We start from the raw sequence: 8515 nt of genomic DNA on the forward strand, positions 1-8515 counted from the left end.
AGGGCAATACCCCGATGTACTGCCTCTGACCATGGAGGTTCCGCTAGCTGCTAGCCGTCGGTAGTTAGCTAATAGCAGAGCCTACTGAGTTAATCAAATTCCCTTTAAAGCTATGGAAGCTAGTAGCCATTTCTCCATCTCGAGGATGAGGATTTTGTTTGTTTATGCATTGCGAGAAGTACAGGATAACTTGCATGCATTTAACTTGCGTGCATTCAACTTTACTGTACATGCTTGGCAAAAAAAAAAAAAAACAATAAAAGGGGTGGGGAAAATGACTTTGGCAATCCCACCCACCATTGAACCCAATGTGTTTTGACTACAGTGATTTTAGCTTTATGCACTATACCCAGAATGTAACCCTTACGTAAGTTGAGAGTCATCTGCTGTACCCCATTATGTCCAGTTTGAAATGAATCTACTGCCAACCACTGCTGTATGGCCGTAATTTCTAGCAGTAAGAACGTAACTCCGCTACTGGATTGGACCGAAGGTCCATCTAGGCCAATGTTTTCTTCTTGTGCTAGCTAACCAGATGTCTATGGGAGGGCTGCAAGCAGAACACTCTCCTCACTTGTTATTTCCAGAAGCTGCTATACAGGAATGTACCATCCCCAATGCTGGAGACAATATAAAGCCATTATGGTTAGTAGCAATTAATGGCTGTTTTCCTCCAGGAATTTCTCTATGCCCTCATTTAAAGCCATCACTGCATCTTATGGGAGTGAATTCTATAATTTTAACTATGTCCTATATGAAGTTCCTCTCAAAGAGAAAAACTGCTTTCAATCCGCTTTCTCTACATCATGAATAATGTTAGAATCATGTGCCCACCACCCAACCCCCGTCACTTCCCCCTCTTCATAAACCAAAAATCCCCAGGCACTACAGCCTTTCCTCATGAAGGTGATGGTCGATCACTTGTTTCAGGTATCTTTTCTGTACCTGTCCTAGCTCTAGGATTTACGTTTTGAGATGGGATCACCAGAACTGTACACTGTTTGAAATACAGACACGTAATAGCTGGCTGCTTTGTTTTCAGTCCTTTTCTGGTAATTCTGAGCTTAGAATATGCTTCCTTCCCCTCATAGGACTCCCTTTAGCCATAAAAATGCCTTGCATTTCCTCACACCAGGAGGGTAAAGATATATGCAACATAAAATATATGTTGTAGACATGCAGTTCTCTCTCCCACACATAAACATGCTGGGGACATGCTGGCGCCACACAGTACATGGTAGTGTAAAAGTCCCTATGCATAGCAAGACAGCTTATATAGGGCAGGTGCATTATGTTGCTGGGAGCTGGAGATGTGTGGATAAGCAGGGGTCAGCAAACTTTTTCAGCAGGGGGCCAGTCCACTGTCCCTCAGACCTTTTGGGGGGCTGGATTCTTTTTTTTTGGGGGGGGGGGGATGAACGAATTCTTATGCCCCACAAATAACCCAGAGATGCATTTTAAATAAAAGGACACATTCTACTCATGTAAAAACACACTGATTCCCGGACCATCCGTGGGCTGGATTGAGAAGGTGATTGGGCTGGATCTGGCCCCCGGGCCTTAGGTTGCCTACCCATGGGATAGAGAAACAGTAAGGACCGAAGATTAAGGCACTTGCAAATGCCCCAATCCTAAGTGCATTTACTCTGATGTATAAGTCTTGTGCAATTAAGTGGAGTTTACTTCCACATCAGTGATGTGGGATTACACTGCAGCCAGAGTGTGCCTGCCAAGCAAGGTGTGCGCATGTTGGAATCACTGTTCCTCCTCACCCGATGGTTGGAGGAGGAAGCGCTGTAGGGAAGCAGGCCACGCATTCTATTCCTGAGAGCACTAGGCCTGCTCAGCTGGTCTGGATCTTCTGCCACAGTGACAGAAGGCTCCCACGGGTATGGGAAGAATTGCAAGCCAGGGAACCTTTTGCATCCCTGAAAGCTTTTCCGCTGCTCCACAGACTCCCCCCCCCCCCCACCCACACGTGTAGATCAATATCTTGCGTGCCAGCCAGCATCCTCCCGTCCAGCCTGCACAATGAATTCATCCATCACTTTGCTCTTTTCCTAATGAATATTTTCTCCCTTGTAAGGGTTGTTGCTAAAGTCTCTGCACGGCAATATTTCTCCTTCAGGGTGTCACTCTGCTTAGGAGGCTGTGGTAGAGTTTAATAACAGGGTCTGCTGCTGCTGCTCCTTGGTGAATTTCTCCTCTCCCAAATCCATGCTCCTAACCCCCCCATCTCCCCCGCTTCAGTGCCAATATTTAAAATAATAGTTATAATACATCTCTGTGAGGTTTTCTGCTGTTCAGAGTTTATTATAATGAACAGGCTTCAAAACACTGTGGAATGCCAGAATTGCATTGCAGGGAAGGTTTTCTTGCTTACCGTATATGCCTATGCACACAAGGTGCAAGGAACTGTTCTAGGTCCCTGCCCTTTCTTACTAAGAATACATATAATGCTGTATTTTGTATTACCTCGTGAAACTCAAAAGACAATGCTGTTCAGTACAGATGTCGTTCCATTTACGTTCAGAGGGAGGGCTGTCCTAAGCTCTTTGCTGGCTGAGCCAGAACAGGAACACATGGTACCTTAGGCTGATCAAATTAGAAAAAGGCATAAGCACACCCCACCCCTGCCCCCCAGTAGATGTAGAATAACAATACACAACTCTTTACTGTCTTTCGATGGCACCCACATTCTAACAACGGGGTTAGCCTGCAGTTAGGCCTTTTAAACAGCAGCGGGAGTCACCTGCGGAAAGAACAAACTGAATTTCTCTGAAGAGGGTTTCGGGGGATGAAGCACACGGCCAGAGTTCACAGCAAGCGGCGGGAAGGTTAACATTGTAATGAATGCTTTTAAAAATGTGCCACAGTATAGAGATAGTGATGGTGCAGCAATTTTTTAGACACTCATCCGCACGCAGTGTCCTCTGGCCATGACACAAACCACATTATAATAAGGGGGGGACACCCCACACATTGTAGACCTTGAAAGTTCATGCTATAATAAATTTGTGATTCTATAAGATGCCCCCCTTTGCTATGAACCACAACCACAACCCCTCAGATTAGTCTGTGTTGTGATTTCATTATGGTTTGGGGGTCCCTGGTTGCTTTTCTTGTTGTTAAAGTTCATTGTGCTGTCCGTGTCATATTTATTCTGTAAATGCCAGTCATTCAGTTTGGAAAATTGGAAAGAAATTGACACATGGCAAAGGACACCCTATTAGTTGGGATTCTTTTGTTTGTTACGAGGTTTAAAAATATTTCACAGAGAAATGGCAAACCCATTGTCTTTTTTCTTTTCTGCCTAACTTCCCCTTGATGTTTTAAATTTATATCCCAACCTTCCTCCCAAAGGAGCTCCAGGGTGGTTAACAACAAATGATAGAAACAATAAAAACATTTTAAAAACTTATTTTATTGGATGATGTGAAAGTGTGCATGACTGTACGAGAGAAATGCCTGCTAACAACTGTTGAAAAACATTTGTACATTTTAAATAAAATCTGTGGATTTCTTTCTGATAATCAAAATGTAAATTATCAGAGTAGACAATAGGAAGCATTTCTTCACACAGCACATAGCAAACTGGTATAGCTCAGTTGGTTAGACTGTGGTGCTGATAACACCAAGGTCACAGGTTCCATCCCCTTATGGGACAGCTGCATTTTCCTGCATTGCAGGGGGTTGGTCTAGATGATCCTCAGGGTCCCTTCCAACTCTACGATTCTATAATTCACTACCACAATATGTATTGATAGCTTTAAAGGAGAGTTACATAAATTCATAAAGGAAACGTCTCTGAGTGATATAAAGCACCAACAGTAACTGGAGCCTCCAAATTCAGAGGCAGTTTACCTTTGAATGAGAAGATGCCTGGGGAGAACAGTTGACCTTCATGCCTGACCGTAGCCTTGCCTCATGGAAGCATCTGCACAGCCACTGTTGGAATCAGAATGCTGGAAAAGAGGGACCATTGGAATGATCCAGCAAGTCTCTCCCTCTGTTCTTATGCAGTAAACATAAGGAACACAATCAGATAGGCCAGATTGGATTACTGTAAAGTACTCTACACGAGGATGGTTTGAAACGTAAGAGCCCTGCTGGATCAGGCTAAAGATCCATCTAGTTCAGCTTCTCGTTCTCACTGTGACCAACTAGGTGCACTCAGGTCCTCCTTGCAGATTTCCCATAGGCAACAACAATCACCCCACTTGTGATTCCCAGCAGCCTGTGTTCAGAGGCATATTGACACTGGTAGTAAAACATAGCCGTCATAGTGAGTAACCCTCAATAGCATTATCCTCCCTTAATTTCTCTACTCCTCTTTTAAAACCATCCAAGTTGGTGGCCATCAGCACATTGTCTAGGAGCAGGTCCACTTTAACTGACTGTGTGAAGTACTTATTTTGTCTGACCCGAATCTTCAATCTTTCAGCTTTATTGGATGCACCTGGTTTATAGTATTATGCGGAAGACTTCAGATTTGAGCAGGACACGCAGGTCAGCATGTTATCCAGAGTATCTAAAGCATCACTTGAGGCCCTTCCCCATCCTGTAAAATACATCATGGGCGGACAAAACAGGCCAGAACTTTTTGGTCGCACTGCCAAAATTTGGAATAGCCTCCCAAGAGAGGCCTACCTGGCTTCATCAGTTTACCTTTCAGCAAGCCTTTTGGGATGCTGCATTTAAACAAGATTTGACTTTTTTTTACCTGCTTGTTTTTAGTGATAATTGTTATTATTTTTTTAAATATATTATAATTTGAACGTGTTTGTTTCCTTGATTAATTCTCATAGAAAGGCAGGATATAAATATTGGAAACGATAGGACAACCAGGAAATTTCCTAGCATGCCAAACTTCATGCTAGGGATTATTATGAAAGGCACTGACACTGGAATTAAATTGCTGGTTTTGTAATGCCTTGAAATAAATCTGCCCTACAGCTAAACGTGGAATACTGGTCACTCCCTTGCATAGAGTTGCAAGATGACAAAACGAACATTCTCCAAATGGAGAATTTATTCTCAAAACAGCTACTGTCCTATACACACCTTCCCGTGTGAGTGTAAACCATAAAAAAATTGGGACTTATTGCACGATTGTAGGCAGGTTTTTGTAATTAGTGTAGAGCCAGTGTGGTGTAGTGGTTAAGAGTGGTAGACTTGTAATCTGGTGAACCGGGTTCGCGTCTCCGCTCCTCCACATGCAGCTGCTGGGTTACCTTGGGCTAGTCACACTTCTTTGAAGTCTCTCAGCCCCACAGAGTTTGTTGTGGGGGAACAAAATAAAAAAATTCCTTCCAGTAGCACCTTAGAGACCAACTAAGTTTATTCTTGGTATGAGCTTTCAGGAGGAAGGGAAAGGAGAATGTTAGCCACTTTGAGACTCCTTCGGGTAGTGATAAAGCGGGATATCAAATCCGAACTCTTCTTTGTGTGTCTTTCCTCAGGATGGATTCTGCTACACTCACTATCTGGCCCTAATGTGCTATAAAAGGGAACGTTTATAAATCTTGGGTACTGCATGGCACCTCATGTAGACATTGAACTGAAATTTCCCTTAGTGCACGAATACAATAGGAGACCAGTCCCCTCTGTTTCGTTGCTCCACTTTTTGATTTCCTGATAATATTCTGAAAAGCAAACTAAAATAACAACACACCTTGCCACTGTTGACACAAGCTCAAACTGCCCCAGGTTTAAGGAGGCAGGAAGCGATACCCATCAGCACACAGGATGTTGCAAAGCCACCAAGGAAAGCAAGATATATTTTTCTTAGTCTTTAATGGAAACAACCTCAACGGCTTAAGCAAGTAGAAAATAATACTGTCAAGTTCTCCTTTCCTTTCTTCCTCCTCCGCCCCCTTTTCTTTGTTTAGGAAGGATGATAATACAGTTGTTGCATGCTGGAAACTGTACATTGTATGCTGGAAACTCTACCAAACAACAACAAAAAACCCCAAAACCAGAAATGAAAGCAGAAACAGGATATCCTTTACAATGAGGAACATGCAAGAATCAAGGTTAGCGTTATAGAGTTCCTCAGCAGGACTCAGGGTTTTTAATGTATTGCTCAGATTTTGATTTCGGCCCTCCTGGAAGAAGCTCATGGTGCCAATAATGCTCGAAATATTCTGGAGCAGCAAGGACATGTCAACATCTTCACTTTTTAAGGCACGGATGATACCTTCAAAGGCCACATGAACTTACAGGAGGGAAGGCATCTTGTTCCTTTGACACTGGCAGCTGTATAAACAAAGCCTGATATTCATTCTCTAAATACTAAATCAGATATATTTAAGATCACAACATTTGAAAAACCCGTAGTTCTTTTTTTTATTTGCCTTCTTGCTTCTGGGTGTGGCAGGGTATGTACACAGGAATACTATCATCAAGATCATCTTCACAGGCTTTAAAACTGCACAATTTTATATTAAAACAAAAAACTCCAAAACCTCAAGCTCTCAGTTGTTTATAACAAGTGCTAAAAGGTGATCAGTATTTTCCAGGTTAACTGTCACTACATGAGGTCAAAGTAATGGGACAAACCCTTAAAGATACAACTCCAAGACACATCATTGTACTCACAGAAGATTCACCTGATAATACACACATTCAATCGAATCAGTACTGTAATAGAATGCCCACATACAAACAATTGAAATTGGATAAAGCTATCACGTCAATTAAGAAATCCAGAATATATAAAGTCTCTCATTTTGTTCAGAAAATCTTTTCCTTTAGTCTAAAGATTCCATTATTCTAAATCCTCACGAGAGCAGCAACATCCTATTTTGTGAATTTATTTACAGTGCTTTTTTCTGGGGGTACGCACACCCCTAAACATTTTGTGAATCTTTGTGCTTTTGTTCATTCACTGTGTTTATTTTTCCTGATTTGAACTATAAAATGGTGGTTTTCTTGAGTCAAAATGAGAGTGCCCCTAAACATTTTTTTAAAGAAAAAAGCACTGCTTATTTATATATTAAATTTGTATATCTGAATCATGGGTAATCCTTCTTGACAGTGCATTGAAGATTATAAGACTTGTATACTGTACAATAGCAGCTAATAGGAGCTAAGATATATTAGGCATTTCTAATGGAACCAGGCTGACATTTGTGACTGAACTTGGGATTGTTTGATTGCTAAACTATTGCTGCAACAATTGTTTACCTTTGTTTTGTTTTTTTACAGACTTGATAGGCAATTGCCAGTTGCAATCGTATATATGGATATTAAATTTAAAATGATTAGACTAGATGTGTATGCATTATTGTTGCAATCGTTTGTGTATACTGTACAAATAACATGCCCCCTTCTTTCAAACAGCAATGCTGCTCCAAACCAGAACAGTTAGTAAAAATGAATGTGGGAATTTGAGCGGGGAAACCTGGGCTGAAGACCCAGCTCAGCTGTGAATGCAGCTGAATGGACTGCGACATGATCATACTCTAACCTAACTTCCCACATGGGAATGAAGCTGACCCAATACAATCAATATCAGAACGCATTTCTTGTCAATGTGCCAATGAGACTCTTTTTGTTCTCACTATTCAGTCATTGTTTCCCCTTGACGCTCTTGGCATCACAAGAGCAAAATTAGCCGAGGTAGGGAAGATTTCTCTGGAAAGCAACAGGAGACAAGAGGATGCAGTAGAACACGGCATTATCTGAACCATTTTGCAGGGAAGCTGATAACATACACGATGCCTATTTATGCCTCAAGTAAGGGAATTTGGCATCTACAATAGCATCTGTAAAATCCTTCAGAATCCTTAAAATTTCTTACTCCCCCCCAAAAAAGCAAGTTTCTAGTCCTCATAATACCAATCGACTTAAGAGTAGTTATGGATCTGCTGGTGAGACAGAAACCAGAGGTAAAATTGGTTGAGGATTTCACTTATTATTTTTACAAACTTTCTTGTCCCTCTCTTGTTACTTTTCAGTTGCTCTGAATCGGTTCCTCCTCTTTCCCAATTCTATATTCAGCAAGAGAAGGAAACAAATAAGGCAGATTTAAGCCTATTTTAATAAAGCAACAATATTTATCCGCTTCAGTATTTGTAGGTGTTTTCTCAGTTTGGTTTTTTGTGTGTGGAAAAATCAGTGCAGTGCAGTACAGAATGTAAAGACATGGGTTCAGATCTCTTCACTCAGCCGTGATGCCCCTTGCCTTGACTCTCCTTCTCCCCCCCCCCCACTCCATGCCACGGAGTTATTGTAAGGAAAAGAAAGGATAGCCTTTCCTCCACGTAGAGGTCCAGTGCACAAAGCTGTAAATGGCTATCTCTTGTTTATTCACCTCTCAGATGAAGTTCTGGTGGCTTTTGAAAATCTCTGGATCTGACTACTAAAATCATTCCAACATAGTTATCAGTGGAAAAACAAATCGTGCTTTCAACTGAGTACAGACAGTTATTTATCTATCTAGAAGAACAGGACCTATTCTTCTTTACCACTACAGCAGTACTAAGCCCTAGTCCAGCAGTGAAAACTCATG

This window comes from Lacerta agilis, chromosome 6 (assembly GCF_009819535.1).
Source record: "Lacerta agilis isolate rLacAgi1 chromosome 6, rLacAgi1.pri, whole genome shotgun sequence".
NCBI classification, from domain to species: domain Eukaryota; kingdom Metazoa; phylum Chordata; class Lepidosauria; order Squamata; family Lacertidae; genus Lacerta; species Lacerta agilis.